This window comes from Leptonychotes weddellii, chromosome 1, assembly GCF_054177405.1.
Source record: "Leptonychotes weddellii isolate Sample4059 chromosome 1, ASM5417740v2, whole genome shotgun sequence".
In the NCBI taxonomy this organism is placed as follows: Eukaryota; Metazoa; Chordata; class Mammalia; order Carnivora; family Phocidae; genus Leptonychotes; species Leptonychotes weddellii.
The window spans coordinates 108,969,576-108,988,878 of NC_138369.1; positions in this window are offsets into that span (position 1 = coordinate 108,969,576).

Consider the following 19,303-nt stretch of genomic DNA (forward strand, 5'->3'; position numbering starts at 1 on the left):
TTTATATAGATACTTCGATTTCCAACTATTTACTCAATCTGTTTGATTTTATATTTACACTGACCATCGTGGTTTCTAACAACATAAGCATAATTATTTATTATAATATTCATTAAATGATTTCAAGCTGATAACATCAGCATTACCACTAACAGTTAACTTGACAAAGTTTGAGATTTTCTTGCAGTTCCCTTTTGTCCTTGGAATATATCCCACTAAGTGTATATAGCTACTATGTTCTAAAACTACTTGAAATAGTGCTTTTCTATGTGTGGTTATGTTATTAATTTGACATATGGTTAGATTTATTTGTTTCATTTACTCTCAAATTTAGTATTATTATATTGTTTGAAGATTTTATTCATTTATTAGAGAGAGAGAGAGGGAGAGAGATAATGAGCAGGGGGAGGGACAGAGGGAGAGGGAGAAGCAGACTCCTGTGCTGAGCAGGGATCCCAATGCAGGGCTGGATCCCAGGACCCCGGGATCATGACCTGAGCCGAAGGCAGACACTTAACCATCTGAGCCACCCAGGCATCCAATTTTAATATTATTTTAAATTTTAAATTTATTTTTTAAAAATAAATCCTACACCCAACGTGGGGCTCGGAACTCAGAGCCAGCCAGGTGCCCTAAATTTTATTTTTCAATATGTAAAACATTTATATGATTTGACAGTTAAAATGTTAAAACAAAACATGGTCTTAAATTTAAAACTTCAAACCAAAGAATATTCAGGAAAATGTTACTTATTTTTCATACTCCCCAATAGACACCATTTCAAAAATGTCTTGTGTGTATTTCTGTAAGAGAGAGAGAGAGTGTGTGTGTGTGTGTGTGTGTGTGTGTAGCTTGCATAAAAGTTATTATACTATGTATACTGTTTACTATCTTGATTTTTAAAAATATTTTATTTATTCATTTGAGAGAGAGAGAGACAGGGACAGCACAAGCAGGGGGAGAGGCAGAGGGAGAAGCAGACTCCCCACTGAGCTGGGAGCCCAACATGGGGCTCGATCCCAGGACCTGGAGATCATGACCTAAGCTGAAGGCAGACGCTTAACCATCTGTGGCACCCAGGTGCCCCATACTATCTTGATTTTTTATCATAACATTACATCCTAGAGTTCTCTCATATCAATACTTTTTATTTTATTTTTATTTTTTATTTTTATTTTTTTTATTTATTTATCATATCAATACTTTTTAAAAAGGTTTTATAGTACTCCATCTTGAGAAAGTTACATAGTTTTTATTATGGAGATGTACTTTACTTTCATTCTTCCAGTGTTTTACTGTTTTTATTTGTTTGTATGTTTTAGTAATCTTTTTACTGTTATAAAATAATGTTGCCTATGTCATTTTTATGTCTACAGGTATATTACAGAATAATATAAAATAAAATTACATTTTAATAAAAGAAGAAATGGCACATGTAACTCATTGAGTAGCACAAATAAAGAAAGCATGGAAAGGCAGTATATAGTGCCTGAGTGTTGATTCTGAGCTCTGAAAACACATACGGAAATTTAGTATAAAATAACAAGTGTAACATGACATTTTTAGAAGTGGGATTGTTGAATCAAAGAATAAGAGCATCTGTAGTTTTGTTATACAGTAGTCCTCCAGTATACATTCCAAGACCCCCAGTGGATACCTGAAACTAGGGATAGTACTGAGCTCTCTATATATTATGTTTTATCTTATACATACATACCTATGATAAAGTTGAGTTCATAAATTAGGCACAGTAAGAGATTAACAATTACTACTAATAAAATGAGACAATTATTACAATATACTATAATAAAAATTACACGAATGTGGTCTCTTTCAAAATATCTTATTACACTTCTCACTCTTCTTGCGATGATGTCAGATGATAACATGCCTATGTGATAAGAAGAAGCAAGGTGAATGAGGTGGGCATTGTGACACAGCATTGTAACCTTCTGCCAACATCCAAAAGAAGAAGGATCACCTGCTATGGACTGCAGTTCATTGTGAACTGAAGCCACAGGAAGTGACACTGTGGATAATGGGGGAATACTGTATATTGCCACATTTTTCTCCATGAGGTTGTACTAAATTGTATCTCCATTAACAATGAATAAGACTCCTTGGTTTCTCCCAGCCTCTACAGCAGTTTTAGCAACTCCTCAGATTTTTGCCAATTTGTTAGATTAGAAATGGTTTCTCAGTGTGTTTTTAATTTATATTCTTTTATTAGGAGCGAGGTAAAACATCTTTTAATATGTTTAAGGGCTATTTGCCTTTCTTTTTGTATGAGCTTTTAGGCTATGACTTTCGCTCACTTTTCTATTGGGTTGCTGTTTTATTTGGGGCCTCTGGGTGGCTCAGTCTGTTGAGTGTGGGACTCTGATTTCCGCTCAGGTCATGATCTCAGGGTTGTGAGACTGAGCCTCCAGTAGGGCTCCTCACTGGGTGTGGAGCCACTTAAGATTCTCTCTCTCTCTCTCTCTCTCCCACTCTGCCCCTGCCCTGCCCCCTCCCTCTCTAAAAAAATTAAATTAAATTAAATTAAATTAAATTAAATTAAATTAAATTTGATTTTTAGGGGCTCTTTTTGTGTTAGGGAGACATCTCTTTGAAATAACAAAAATTGAAAATATTTTCTCCAGTCATTCATTTGTCTTTTAATATTGCTTATGGGGTTTTTATTTTGACATTCAAAAGTTTAAAATTTTGGTGTCATCAAGTGTGTCAGTCTTTTTTGTTATTGCTTCTGGATTTTGAATTGTATTTATAAAAGCTCTATTCGTTGCCAAGTTGTGAAGGAATTCATCCATGTTTTGTTCTATTATTTTGTGCTTTTGTTTTTTAACACTTGTATTTCTGATCCCCTTGCACTTTATCCTGGTGCACAAAGCAATATACAGATCCAATTTTACCTTTTCCAAATGATTATCCAGTTGTTTCAACATCGTTTATTAAAAATTCTCCTTTTCTCTAATAATTCGAGTGGCTCCTTTATCTCATATAAAATCTCTCTATGTATTTTCAGGGTCCAGATTCAACACTTGGATACTGTATACTGCCTCTCCATGCTTTATTTGTGCTTTTCAATAAATTGTGTATGGCCGTGTGTCATTTCTTCTTTTAGTAAACTGTAATTGTATATTATTCTTGAACATTTTGCTTGATTATATCTTATTTCCTGTACTAATTAGAACTAGAACTGGTTACGTCAGGAAATTAAAAAGAGAGAGACCGAACCATGATTCAAGTTCATGGATTTATTTTTTTCCTAAAAGAAATCAGAATATAGAATGTGCAGGGCTGGTATGATGTGATGAGGAATAGTGTTCCTTCTGTCTTTCTGCTCTATCATACTTTGTGAGTGGCTTTCAATATCAAAATTGCTTCATGGTTCAAGACTGCTGTTGGAACTATAGTCATTTAAATGATTTCTAGGCAATAAGAAGTGGAAGAGGAGAGGAAAAGGGCTTTCTTAGGAGCCCAACTCAAAAACTCTCACTTATATCACATTGGCCAAATCCTCTTCAGGGGAGCCTGGGAAATATACATTTATAATAGGACACGTTATCACTCCCAAGATTCTAGATTTGGGTAAACAATCTGCATGTAATCTCTGCCACATTTCCCAGCCAGATTGTAATTTGAGAACAAAAATAGTTCTTTCCTTAAATGACCCATAAAACTTAGTATAGAGAACCTATAGGTAGAAGATCATTTAAAATAAACATTTACTGATTTGATTAAATTTATATTTCATTTTTAATCATATATATAAACACAAGACACATAAGAAGGCTCATATGGAAATTTAAGTGTTATATTGTATCTTTAATAAAATACATAATTTTTTCACATTTCATTCAAGCTTTGTATATAATGTTCTTATATATTTGGCTTCATCACTTTACTTGTTCTATCACATCATGTAGCCTCATTTAAAGAATATCATGCACATATTTCAAACTAAGAAATACACTCTTTTCAGATGGGCAAACTGTAAGAATCGAGATGTAATATCAAGTACATCAATAGAGGAGAAAAATTATATTTCTACAAAAAATTTAATCTTGGAATTCAGGCACATAAAAAGCATTTTCTAGCTAGTAAATGAGATATGTTATCATGAATGATCACTATGAATAATTAAATAATTGTGCATTTTAGAAATTCATTTAAAAATATTTATGCTTTTCTGATTATAGAAGTAACATATATTGCTTAATAAAGTTAGAGAAGCTTACCAAAATTTAAAAAGACAACTTAGGAAAGGAGTTGGATATACTAGTATGGAGTTCAGGGCTAGAGTTGAAATCTGGGAATAGTCAGCAATAGGTAGCATTTAAAGTCAGGATGCCAGCTGAGATAAGCTAGGGAATGATTAGCTAGAAAAGAGAAGAGATTTAAGGACCTTGAGATTTGGACCCTTCAACTTTTAGAGATAGGAGATCATGAGAAAAACATACTCATAAATAGTCAGTAGAATAGAATTACAAATTTGGAGGATGTGATGTTCTAGAAGACAAGTGAAGAAAGCATATCCAGAAAGAAGGCGTGATGAATTGTATCTGATACTTCCCTGGGTCAAGTAAGATGATAACTGATCATTGTATTTAGCAATATGGAGGTAATTGTTAATTGATAATCCTGGTGCCATGTTGAGGATGAACCTATTTGGTTCAAGTAAGCATAGGAGAAAATACTGTGGAGACAGTGAATATAGTTTCCAAAGAGTTTTATTATAAAGGGAAGGAAACCAGTGAAGTGGTAGGTAAAGGAGGGTGTGGGTCCAGGGAATTTCTTTTTAAAGCAGTGATAAATACCAGTAGTTTGTGTGTTGTTGTGAATAATATGCTCCAAAGGGGAAACTTGAAAGTGTGATAAAAAATGAAGGAAAAAAAGAAGAATGGCTGGAGTGGTATTTCTAAGAGGGGTTGGACCTAGTAAGGACCAAGCAAAAGGGATGGCTTTAGTGGGAGTGTGGCTAGTTCATTCCCAGGGACAGGAGAGAATGCAGAATATGTGAGCACAGATGTAGGAGGGTAGGTAGTATGCAAGGTGAGGCTCGTGGGAATTCTTTGACAACTTCCATTTCCTCAGCAATATAGAAAGCAAGGGAAACAGTGGACAGTGGGTCGGGAAGGAGGTAGTGGAGGATGGAGGAAAGAGACGCAAATATGAAATAGTGGTCTAGAGAAGTGGGAAAGTGAACACATGAGGGTAATATCATCTGATTGCTGGGCAGCAGGAAGGGCCCACTTGAGGTTAAAGATGATGAATTTAAAATGACACCCATCAACATGACTGTTTGTTTTCCCATCTTTACGTTCAGTTGTGCTGGTACAAAAATGGAGTGGATGGAAATTTTCTTTTAACCAGGGTTATGATTTAGTTCAGGACAGATGAAAAAGCATAAGAAGGACAAAGATGTGGAGGTTCTATCTAAGGAACTGATTATAATTATTGACCATTGAGCTTAAGCTAAAAGAAGAAAGTACAGGAGGAGAGTAAGAAACTGAGAAAAGATAATTAGATCAGTGAATTATCTCTTTGTTTCCAAGCTATCAAAATTTCCCAAGATGTGTCTTAGTGTAGGTCTTTCCCCATTCATTATGCTTCATGATCTTTTGGCTTTTCAGTTTATGTCCTTCAGTTCCGGAAAATGTTATTGAATTATTTTTTGTTATTTACTTCCCCCTCCACTTTCTTTAGCCGGTTATTCATATATTGGACCTCCGAAAGAATCTGTTGTTCTTTTTATTTCTCATTCTTTTTACATGAATGCAATATAATCTCATAGTGCCCTGGAAATACTAATTCTAATTTTTGAAAGTTTTCTTTTGCTCTGGTGCTTTGTTTTTTCAAAGTTCTTATATTCCAATATAATGAAATCCTGTGCACCCATCTTCCACCTTCAAATTTTGCCAATTTTGCTTCATTTCTTCCATCTACTTTTGCATATATATATCCTTTAATACAAAATGAAACAAAAGTCCCAAATCAAATAACAATATGGGAAGTATTAAATAAACTGTGGTTCAACCATACAAAGAAATATTAAGAGAGAGAGAGAGAACCAGTAGAGGACGGGAGCCCTGGGAGAAGTGGATTATATGAGACCACTTCTGAGAGGTGTGAATAGAGATCTCTTGGACGCAAAGTATATTTGTGAGTTTTTAGAAGTAATATTTTATTCTTTTAGATAATTGACTGTAATGCCCATTACTGTAGACAGTAGGGAATAATGACAAATCTACATTTAACATTATTTATGTATATATGTATGTATATATATCTATGTATATATATACATATATGTATACATATAACACTATGTATATATATGTGTGTATATATATATATCATGATGATATGAAAGAGTGAGATCCTAATATTTTAAATTTGCTTCATGTTAATGATATGACATAGTACTCTATAATTATAATTCATTTAATGTTTGAGCTTCAAAATCCCCAACAATGTATCAAAAGCATGAAGGAAAACCCCCAACACCCCACAGTAACCTCTGTGTGGTAGGATTACAGGTTATTTTTCCTTTGTTCTACTCCTCTGAATTTTCAAATTTCTACAGTGGAAAAGTATTACATTGATAATAACAGCATATGTAACACGAACTTAAATTCCTTTGTCTATTTTCTTTTTTTTCTTTTTAAAGATTTTATTTATTTATTTGAGAGAGAGAGAATGAGAGAGAGCACATGAGAGGGGGGAGAGTCAGAGGGAGAAGCAGACTCCCTGCCGAGCAGGGAGCCCGATGCGGGACTCGATCCAGGGACTCCAGGATCATGACCTGAGCTGAAGGCAGTCGCTTAACCAACTGAGCCACCCAGGCGCCCCTTTGTCTATTTTCTTAAAGAGGAAAAAGTTTAACCATGAAATGTGTGTTCTAAGGATAAAATTGGGTTGATGGGGTTTCCCTCGGTGCAGTCGCCATTTTGAAGGCTCCCTTAGCTGCTTTTCCAGATGACTTTTTTGGCCCTGTCTGGGAGAAAAATGAGGAATCATTCTTGGGAAGACATTCCTATAGCCCTGTTCCTCAAGGCTCCCCTGGATGATTCCCCCCTTCTTCCGTGCTTCCAGCCTTTTGCACCATGAGGTCCATCAGTAGTGACACTGCGGTGTGGTAAACACTGGAGGCCCAGTCTCTGATGAAGTGGATGTGCAGAATGATGCATAATTCAACTGATTGACTCAACTTTAAGCCATTTCTTAGGTTAGTTCAGTCATTAGAATTCTCCTCTGGGTCCCTTTGTCTCTTATTGTGCTAAAATACACTATATGTGTGTGTGTGTGTATTTTTCTAACCATTTTTGAGTGTCCAGTTCAGTGGCATTAAGTATATTGTCATTGTCGTGCAACTATCACCACCATCCATCTCTGGAACTTTTTTCATCTTCCTGAACTGAAACTCTATACCCATTAAATAACTCCCCATTCCCCCCTCTCCCCAGCACCTGATGGCCTCCATTTACATTCTATCTCGATGGATTTGACTACCCTAGCAACTCATATCATTGTAATCAAACAGTATTTGTTCTTTTATGATTAAGTTATCTCATTTAGCATAGTGTCCTTGACTTCATTTATGTTGTAGCATGTGCCAGAATTTCCTTCCTTTTCAAGGCTGAGTAATACTCTATTGTATGTATATACCACATTTTGTTTATTTGATCATCTGTCAGTGGACATTTGAGTTGCTTCCACCTTTAAACTATTGTAAATAATGCTGCTATGAGTACTGGTGTACGAATACCTGTTTGAGTCCTTGCTTTTAATTCTTTTAGGTATATACCCAGAAGTGGAATTCCTGGATCATATGGCTGTTGTTATTTGTTTGAGGAAATGCCATATGGTTTTCCGTAGCAGCCGCACCATTTTACTTTCCCACCAGCAGTGAATTTGGTTCCAACATCTTCATGGCCCTGCCAGCACTTAGTCTCTGTTTTTTGGTTTGTTTGTTTGTTTTCCCATTTTGTAATAGCCGCCCTAATGGGTGTGAAGTGGTATTTCATTGTGGTTTTGATTTGCATTCCCCTAATGATTAGTGATCCTGAGCATCTTTTCATGTGCTTATTGGCCACTTATATGTCTTTGGAAAAATTTCTGTTCAAGTCCTTTGTCCATTTTTTAATCAGGTTGTTTGTTCTTTTATTGTTGAGTTGCCCCTTTGACTCTTGAAATTGTGTTTTTTCTTACTAATTTATCTTCTAATGATTCTAATAGCATTGGAAAATAAAGGGAAAGATGAAAAGTTAGTAAAAAGCAGTATTCTATTTTAACGGCTATGATTGTTACATCCGGTTCTACAGAAGCAAGGCAATTTCCAAATGGCAACAGACGGTGCACAGCAATTTTACTTTACTGATGGAGTTATAACAAATTCCATTAAATTAAAAATCCCACTTAGCAGATGTCTTCAACAGTTGTTATCCACTCTGAAGCTAATTTCTGTAGTAAAGACATTGTTCTTTTGGAGTTTCTAATTTGTAGTGTTTGGATCTTTGAAATTTGAGACTTTCCACAAAAGATTCTATTAGTATTTTGGTGCTAGTTCATTTCAGGACAGTTGAGGGACAGGAGGACAGAGGGATAAAGATTACTTTCATCTCTGACAAAAAGGCACAATGGAGGTGGGGTATTAATAAAGTAGAGAAGATTAGTAAATAAGATATGATTGTATGAGTTTCTCAATAAAAATCAACAATACATCCTGAAGCTGTTTTGCTATACATTGTAATATACATTAATTTTAATGGAAGTCAATACTATAAGTTATTTTTTATCTCCCCAAGCTCACTAAAATAGGATTCTATTTATAGTTCAAATTTTCTAAAACTCAGTAATTACTTATTAAAACTGGTAAAGAATACAAACAAGTCTATGACTATTTGGGTAATTCAACTTTATTATGTCAAAATATTATTTAATATGAAATTAAAATGATATATTAAAATATTTTATTCTGTAAAGCCTTTCCAAGTGCTTTAGAAGGCAGAAATTTGAGCAAATTATGGAACATTCCTTTTGGGAACACTAATGAGGAAAGACAACATGGGAGGTAAACAGTGCAGAAGAATACAAAGAAAATCACCCAGTCTATATTGCCTACTGGACATTTATTACTGGAACACTCATCATCTTTTTTTTTTTTAAGATTTTATTTATTTATTTGAGAGAGAGAGAGCCCGAGAAAGGAGGGAGGGGCAGAGGGGGAGGGGTAGAGGGAGAGGGATAAGCAGAATCCCTGCTGAGGGGGGATTCCCCATGAGGGGGATTGATCCCAGGACCCTAGGATCATGAACTGAGCCGAAGGCAACCGCTTAACTAACTGAGCCACCCAGGTGCCCCCACTCATCATCATTTCAAGCTCATTGTGTGTCTAAAGCAAATTCATCATCTCCAAACTATTGGATGTCTCCAATATCCATCCCTCATCTCCATACCTAATTACCACCACCTAAGTCCAGTCCACCATTCAACAACCATACGGGCAGCAAGTTTTTCTCCATCTAATTAACCACAAGAGTTTGGTTAAACTAAACTTTTTAAATGTTGGTTTCATCTTGTACTCTTCCTATGTAAACCATTTGTAATAGCTCATTCTTTAATCTCACATTAAGTCTTTCAAACTCTGGCCTCTTCAAGTTCTCATAATTTGGCCTTTCCCTGCATATCCAACAAGATTTGTTCTTCTCCACAATGGGCCATAGGCCTCTCCCCTCCCTGTCCTACCTCTTGCTGCCTTTTGCCTCTGGGTTCTCTCTCTAAATCCTAACCATTGGAATGCTGACCCATTTTTCACTCTCAGTTCCTATGTCCCTCAAAGCTTGAACTTCTCAGTTTACTTCCTAATTATACAGTGTTTCTGTGATTTCATACCTGTGAGTCATCTCTTCAGTTACATTATAAACTCCTTGAAGTGTTTCATGGGAACCCCAGTTAGTTCAGAAAATTCTCACTATTTCCTCTGCTAATGCCCTGGTTTGAGCTTCCATAATCCCCCACCAGAATGGCTGCAACAGCCAAGGGACTTACCTCCTTCTGTTTATCCTCCCCATTGCACATTTCATTGTCATCTGCAGCCAGTGGTCTTTTGAAAATGCAAATCTAACCCTGATACTCCCTTGTTTAAAACCCTTCACATGGGTCCCTATTATTCTTAGGCTGGCATGTTTTTCCAGGATCTCTTGGAAAACAGATTTCCCTAAAATACAGATTTCAGATTGGAAGTCTCTCCCTCTTACTCTCTGCAATCCAGATACAGTGATTATCTCTCAGTTCCTCTCAGGGTCGGCTGGTTTTCCCATACTTGTAAAGATCTCTATTTCTTTCCTTCTGTTCCACTGTTAATTTTGTACTCATTTATGTGATTATTTAACTTCTATCTCCTCCACTAGAATATAAGTCTCAGGTGAGCAGGGCTCAGGTTTTTTGGAGTCATTATTGCCTGGGACTTAATAGATGCTTAATAAATATTTGTTTATGAATGAGTGCACTTTTTATATTAAGACTAGCCTCTCCAAACCCAGGGCTTTTCTTTGGATCTCAGTAAACACTATTGTCACCCCAGAACAAAGTGAGAGGTCAGAATTATTCAGACTCATTTATTTGACAAATTATTTCAGATTACATTCATTTTAAATTGATAATATATTGGCAATGTCCTGATTACACACAGATACTCTCTTTTATGCAGTTTTATAACAGAAATAGGTATGTAAAATGTTCTAGTAACTGCTGGAGCCATGGTGTGCTGGTAAATGTTTAACAACCAGATCTTCAGGGGGAAAAAAAAATCCAACAAACTCTATTTGTAATGTTTGCCAATTTCTGTGGTGTAACTATTCCCACCATGCTCAATTTTATACTACCAAGGTCAATGAACAAAGTTTGAAAGTAATGCTAGCAATCAACCCTTATAAATCAGTAAAAACTGCATCTAGCTCACCACTATATACACAGCATGACTGATTTGATTTTATGTGGGTATGTTATGTAGATGAGGTTTCTTCAATTTGGAAAAATCACATGGTAAATTGGTAAAATATACCTAATCATGTAACTATAGATGACATAAACTTAGGTTTCACTCTGTAGTAATCAGGGTTCTCCAGAGAAACAGAACCTATGTGTGTGTGCATATATACATATATACATATATGCACACACATACATATATACCTATGTACATATGAAAATATATATATATAGAGAGAGAGAGAGAGAGAGACAGATACTATGAGAAATTGGCTCATGTAATTATGGAGGCTAAATCCCACAGTCTGCCATCTGCAATCTGCAAGCTGGAAACCTAGGAAAGTCAGTGGTATAATTCAATCAGAATCTGAAGACCCAAGAACCAAGGGAGCTGACAGTATAAACCTCAGTCCAAGGGAAGGAGCTGATGAGATGGGTTGTTCTAGCTCAAAAGCAAGGCAAGGAGAAAAGTGTGAATTCTTCCTTCTCTGCCTTTTGTTCTATTCAGATCCTCATTGAATTGGAGGATGCCCACCAACAATGGGGAGGGCAATCTACGTTACTTAAAACTTGCCATTTTCAGAAGATAGTTTAAAGCAAAAGTAAAAGGAAGTACTGCAATTAACTCTAGATTAGATTTGGCAAACTTCTTTTATAAAAAGTCAAATAGAAAATATTTTAGGCTTTGCAGGCCATACGGTCTCTGTTACAAGTACTCTATCACTGTAGCATGAAAGCAGAGATCAACAATACATAAAGAAATCAGCAGGGCTGTGTTCAATAAAACTTTCTCTACAAAAACATGTAGTGGGCCAGATTAGTTTGCTCACCACTGATCTAGATTAACTAGAGTTGCAGAGATAAGGAGATATTGATGATCCCAATCACAATGAAAACAAACTCGCACTTAGAATTCTCACTCCCTAGATGTTCACCAAGCCCATCCTCCAGGCAGTGATGGAGTTAGAAGCTGACATATGACCTCTCTGGCTGGTGAAACAGGAGAGGAAGTATGCTGAGGGGCATCTGGGAAAAGTCGTGCCATTCCTAATAGGCAGCTGCTGTTCTGCCCCTTTTGAAACCTTGCCTCGACTCGCTGTCTCACCTGGAATCACTAGAGCCACCAGCCTGAGGTTGAAGCCAGCACCAAAGAACACAGAACCAAGAGATGGAAAGAGCCAAATCAATCAACACTGGAGCTGGCCCTACCTCTGGATTTCCGGTGATGAAAGATGAATTTCCTATTTGGTAAGCCTGTCTTTCAAATGGGGTTTCAATACATTGAACTGAAAGTATTCTAGTTGATTCGATTATGCTTCCTCCCGCATTTCTTTTAGTTACAGATTGAATACTGAACCACTGACTCCTCCATGTAGGGAATTTCTTGTCTCTTTTAAGAGACATAATCACACAGTGTTTTCTCTTTCCCTAAAAAATCATCAGGGGTTGAGAGTGCCATATCAAATCAGAAAAAAAGGAATAGTATTTCCCAGTTATTCTTTAACTCTTATTCTCCTCCCACAAGGCAAATAGCCTGAAAGTACCAGCCCTGCTTTTGAAGCAGATTGCTTTTAGGCTCTTCCTCTGACCCAACATGGTAGACACTGTGGACCACCCACTTTGCAGCCCTATTCCATCCACTAATCTTCCCTTTGATCAGAACCTTGATTTTGTTCAGCTATCAGGAGCCCACATAGTTTAGCCTCAGCTCTATGGAGGATGATAATTAATCTAATGCAATCATGGAAACTCCATTTTCCTTGCCAGTGAGTGATTTAGGAATTGGCACGTCTATAATTCTGAATAGTGAGTGTGGAAGAGTTTTTCTCAGTCTTAAAAAGAAGTACAAGGGAGCCTTTTGAAGTTGTAGAGTACAGTTGCATTGTGAGATACAGTTGACTCTTTTTTTTTTTTTTTTATTCATGAGAGACAGAGAGAGAGAGAGAGGCAGAGGGAGAAGCAGGCTCCCAAGGAGCAGGGAGCCCGATGCGGGACTCGATCCCAGGACCCTGAGACCATGACCTGAGCCGAAGGCAGACGCCCAACCATCTGAGCCACCCAGGCGCCCAGATACAGTTGACTCTTGAACAACGGGGCCGGGGGGAGAGGAGCTAGAGGCTCCAACACTCTACGTGTAACTTTTGACTCCCCCCAAACTTGACTACTAATAGCCTACTGTTGACCAGAAGCCTTATAGAGAACATAAACAGTCAATTAACACATTTTTTGTATGTTATATATATTCTATGCTGTATTCTTACAACAGGAAAGCTAGAGAAAAGAAAATGTTATTAAGAAAATCATAAAAGAAAATACATTTACAGTAATGTATTGTATTTATGTATTTTAAAAAATCCATGTGTAAGTGGACCTGTGCAGTTCAAACCTGTGTTTTTCAAGGGTCAACTGACTTGAATCTACTGCAGTCCTCCTGCAAGCCTGTGGTCAAAAGCCAAACTGATGAGCAAAGTGCAGCAGAAAAATGAGAACCTGGATCCTTGGGGATGGCAATGAGCCACCAACTTAACCAAGACTGGAATCACCCTACCTCGGGTTTTATACATTATTGGTGCCAATTGAATTGATCTTCTGTTAAATGCTGCTGAACCACACCAACTGGAGCACTCACTAATAAGTTGCCTTAGGCAGATTGCACCTGGATTCCTGCACTTGTCTAGACAGGTTGCGAAGAAACAGCATGATACTGGTACTGCATTGATCTCTTTCTGAGATGATATATACACTATACATTGGTAAATGATTTTATGGAAACTATGAAGACAGTGTGGCTACAGAATAAGTCAGGATGGTTTACCCTTCTAGGACAAATTCAAATTTGTATATAATTTAGATGATAAGCTATTAAGTCAATCACTTTAAAATGTGCATCAGGAATTATATTAAAATAGTCAGGTCTCCTAATATATTTAGAAAAGTTACTATGAGGGGCAACTGGGTGGCTCAGTTGGTTAAGTGTTCCACTCTTGATTTCTGCTTGGGCCATGATCTCAGGGTCATCAGATTGAGCCCCAGTTGGGCTCTGTGCTCAGCGGGGAGTCTGCTGGAAATCCTCTTTCTCCCTTGGCCTCTGCACCTCCCACCCCCGCTTGCACTCTCTCTCTCTCTCTGAAAATAAATAAATAAATAAATAAATAAATAAATAAATAAATAAATAAATAAAATCTTTTTAAAAAAGTTACTATGAGATAATTTGAGCTTTCGTCATTGTTTCACTCAGATTTTTCAGATAACTTGTTATGTTATTTAACTGTCAAAGCAAAATATGAGAACCAGCTTTAGGTAAAGCAGTTTTGCTTTTATTGCCTTATCTTTACCAGCAGAAAATATTTTATTTGTTTAAAAACCTCTTCTCTAATGCTGTATCTGTGAAATTCTTGTTTTATTCTTTTTGTTTGAACACATTTTAGAGTTCCCAAAATGTGGTGATTATGACTTTATATTGCATGTCACAAAGAGTAATAAAAATAATTATTATCTCATTGGTATAAAGAATATAGAAAATCATCATTCTCTATAATACCCCAGGGAATGACAAACTGTCTACATTTCCCTTAGTGGTAGTTCATGGAAAATTAAAGAGAATGTGGTATGTTCTTACTATTTTGTTTAATTCTTTGGTGAAACATTCTGGAGAATGAAACAAAAGTAGTCATATACTTTTAATGCTAAATAGAATAATTCATTATGACCAAGATGATATAAATGTACCATCTCTCTTGCTCCATATTCTTAGCTTTAAGGAAAACTTTTTCTAGAAGGGATCAGCATAATAATGAGCGTAATAATGAAGATCAAGACCTGGAGCTTTCACTTACTGAGTTCTGTCCCGGGCTTCTTCATATGTAAATGAATGATTATCCCCATCCTTCCATTTTAAGGCTTTTGCCGGGATTAAGTGAACGTGCAAACAAAAGTACCCACAGTAGAGAAAGTGTTCAATAAACGCTTTCTCCGCTTCTTCCACATTATTATCCCGCCAGAGCGAAGGATACCACCAACGAGAAGGCTGCCCAAGTGCAAAAGCACCACATTCAGGTCACTTTTCACTTCCTAGTCCTGTGATGAGCTTCCCGGGGGTGGGGTGGAAGGGAGGGGGGCCGTACCCCTCCTGGAGGGGATTGGACGACGAAGGAGGGCGGACTGCACGCAGATAGCGTGGGGAGCATTATAGGGAAGGGGAAAATTTATAAAAAGAAGGAAGCAAAGGATGCAGAAGCCAAATTATCTGCTTCACAATTGATCCTGATTCCTCAGGGTCCTGATCCCCTTCACCTCGCTTCACATAGCAATTAGGAGCAAACTGAGTTTAATAAGTTGAATCAGGGTCGCCTGGGTGGCTCAGTCAGTTAAGCAACCATCTCTTGGTTTGGGCTCAGGTCATGATCTCAGGGTAGTGAGATGGAGCCTCACTTTGAGCTCAACGCTCAGTGTGGAGTCCTCCCCCTCTGCCCCTCCCCCTCTGTCCATGGCTCTGCTCCCTCGAAATTTCCTGCATGCACATGCACGTGCTCTCTCTCTCTGTCTCAAATAAATAAAATCTTAGAAAAAAATAAGTTGAATCAAATTCTTAAGGCAGAAAGTCAACTTTTTAAGGAAGTCCATGATGAATCTCTTTTTAAAATAAAGACTTAACAATCTCTTGAATGCATCTGCTTTATAAACTTGGGGGTTTTGTACATTGATTTTTCTCAAAACAGTTTGGACTTGAACTGTTTTCTGCTATTTTAAACTAGGTCATTTTCTTTTTTTCCTTTTTTTTTTTTTTTTTTTGAGAGAGAGAGTGCCTGTGTGCTGTATGGGGCGGAGCAGAGGGAGAGGAGAGAGAATCTCAAGTAGACCCCACGCCCAGCACTGAGCCTAAAACGAAGCTCCATCTCACAGCATTGAGAACATGACCTGAGCCAAAATCAAGAGTTAGATGCTTAACCAACTGAGCCACCCATCCCATTTTCAATTTTGACAGAGATATGATTTTGTAGGGGATTTTGAGGACAAATAGGAATCTAGACAACAAACTGATGGTTGCCAGAGGGGAGCGAGGGGATGGGCCAAATAGGGAAGAAGAGTGGGAGGTCCAGGCTTCCAGTTATGGAATGAACAAGCCACGGGGATAAAAGGTACAACATACAGAATATAGTCAATATATAGCATTGTAGGGTGACAGATGGGAGCTACACTTGTGAGCACTGCATAATGTGTAGATTTGTCGAATCACTCTGTTGTACACTTCAATTTAAAACAAAAGAATAAGCAGAAATCTGAAATGGAACTCAACATGAAAGCAATCAAAATGAGGTTGTCATACCAGAGGCTTTCTTAATTTTAACTTTTCATTTTTCAAAAAGAAGCTTATTGAGTGCTTAGACCTTGCCAAGCAGGGTCTCAGCACTTCACACATATTAAGGATTTATTGTCTGAGACACAGGGAGGCTATGACATAAATCCTGAAGCCATGCATCCTTGTCCCCTTCACTTTTGTTTTATCCAAATAGAGAAATTGAAGTCATTTCTTCTCTCCCCCTTTGAAAGCACTTTGGGCTTTGAGGAAAATAAGGGAACCTCGCCATCTGGTGGCTGCTTATGGTATGTGACAATAAGGTGACCCCCTTTCTGCTCTCAAGTAGGTAGAAGGTGAGTGAGGCCTCCCCCTTGCTACTCAAACCTGTCAAGGCACCTCTCAAACAGCTGAGCTGGCCTCTCCTCAAGGGCCCTTGTCTTTAAAAAATCCCATCCTCTGCCCAGATCCATCCTAAGGAAAACTGAAATAGCAGTTTTTTTCTGTCTTCTTCATGGAAGGAGGTTTCATGGGCCAGAACACCTCCCCCACCCCCGATCTTATTTCATTTTCAAAAAGATCAAATATTCAGTGTTCATGCCTTCTAGGAAGGGATTCACAGTTGGCCAGAAAATTCTTATGCTAAAATACCGACTTCGTAGTTGCCTCCTGTATCTTGGGCTTTGTATCCACAGAAGAGAAAGGAACACACAGGCATCCTTTGTTTTAAACAAGTTCGGGGAATTCAAATGTCACATGGAAGTTGAATATTTGAATTTCTAACCATAATGATTCTCTGGGTACATTGTTTTCTTAAATACTTGATTCATAAAGCACAGCTTTTGAAATCTGGGTTTCTCAACCCTAGATAGGTTCTGTTCATGATTTTCAATTGCCTGTCAGATGTGTGCCCAGCTAGCTATATCAGAATAACTTGGGAAAATTAAAACACAAATACAAAAAGATCCCTGGGCTTTTCTCCAAAGATTCGGATTCACGGGATCTGTGGTGAAGCCCAGACACCTGTGTTTTTAGATTTTCCCCAGGAGTTACTGAAGAACTGGGAGCTCAGGGAACTCCAGTTCCTACACCACTTTTGCTGACCATAATAAAGAATATTAGTGGAAAACACACAAATTAATACTGTTTTCACTCATCAGGTTGGCAAATAAGCCAAGCTGTTAAACTATCCCCTTCTAAGGATGCTATGGTGAGTAGGGTATTCTCATTCCCTGCTACTGAGAATGTGAGCTGTGGCCAGTTTAAGAAAGTAATCAGACATTATTTTTAACATCTAAAATGTTAAATTGGACTAGCAATCCCAATTTAGGACCCAGATCATAAGGATCAAGGCCAAAAAAATTTCTTGTAGCATTATTTGTAGCGGCAAACTGGGAACAAGCTAATGGTGGAATAAGGAATTAGGATTTAGTCATTCAGTGAGGTGTTACGCAGTAATTTTTTAAAAATCAATTAGACCTGAATGTTGGAAAGGGGTCTAATTACTACTAAATCAAAGAGTTGCTGAGTTTTTTGTCGTTGTTGTTGTTGTTGTTTTTAAAGACTTTATTTATTTAATTGACAGAGACACAGTGAGAGAGGGAACACAAGCAGGGAGAGTGGGAGAGGGAGAAGCAGGCTTCCCGCTGAGCAGGGAGCCCGATGTGGGGCTCGATCCCAGGACCCCGGGATCATGATCTGAGCCGAAGGCAGACGCTTAACCGACTGAGCCACCCAGGCGCCCCAATTTGCTGAGTTTTATACACACACACACACACACGTCTGTGTGTATATATATATGCACACACACATAATTATATAAATATTCCCAATTATAAAAGAAAAATATTAATAAAGCTGGAATATTAGTTATATATGCTTGTGTGAGCAGGAAAAAGATGTGAAAGGACACATCATTTTTTAAAAGATTGATTTATTTGTTTCAGAGAGCACGTGTGTGGATGCGAATTTGAACGGGGGAGGGGCAGAGGGAGAGAATCTCAGGGAGATTCCCCCACTCAGTGCAGATTCCAATGCGGGGCTCAATCCCAAGACCCTGAGATCATGACCTGAGCCGAATCCAAGAGTCGGACGCTTAACCGACTGAGCCACCCAGGTGCCCCATAAAGGTCACATCATTTTAACATTGGATTCTTCATGGTGGGAGAAGAGTGGGAGGATCACTGATTTTTAATTTTTTCTTCATACATTTCTACATTTCACTCATCATAAACAGCATGAAGTTCTTTTGCAATTTAAAAGACCAAATAAAGTTTTCTTTTAAAACATGTTGGTGGACCAAAGAATACTGTATTGTTTTCCAAAATCTCTGCTTTGGAATGATGATCAGTACCATTCAGATAAAATTTAATTTATAAAATATTAGTAATATATGTTCAAGATGTAAAAAATGAAACCAAAGAGAACCACAACTGTGAACCTAGATTCAGAAACAGAGCATTATCATCACCTTTGATGCTTCCTTGAGACCCTCAACACTTCTATCCCTTCCCTTTGCCCTGGTATTTTGCCTTCTTCATACTGGTGATTTTCATTACAGATTCATAGACAGGTATCCTAAACAATATATACCTGGCTGAGTAATAGTCCATTGTGTGTATATACCACATTTTGTTTATTCATTCATCTGGATAAAAATAGATATTTGGGTTCTTTTTTCCTTGGTGAATAGCGCTGCTATGAACATGTATGTACAAGTATTTGCTTGAGTATCTGTTTTCATTTCTCCTAGAGTTACACTTAGGAAGGGGAAGTGCTGGGTCATATGGTAATTCTATGTTTAACTTTTTGAGGAACCACCACATTGGTTTCCATAGCAGCTGCACCATTTTACATTCCTACCAGCAGCAATGTACGATGGTGGCAATTTCTTCACATTCTCACCAGAGCTGTTACTGTCTGTTATGGTGGTGGTTTTTATACAGTAGCCATCTTAATGACTAGAACGTGACATCTCATTGTGGTTTTGGCCTTTGTCCAGTTTTTGATTGT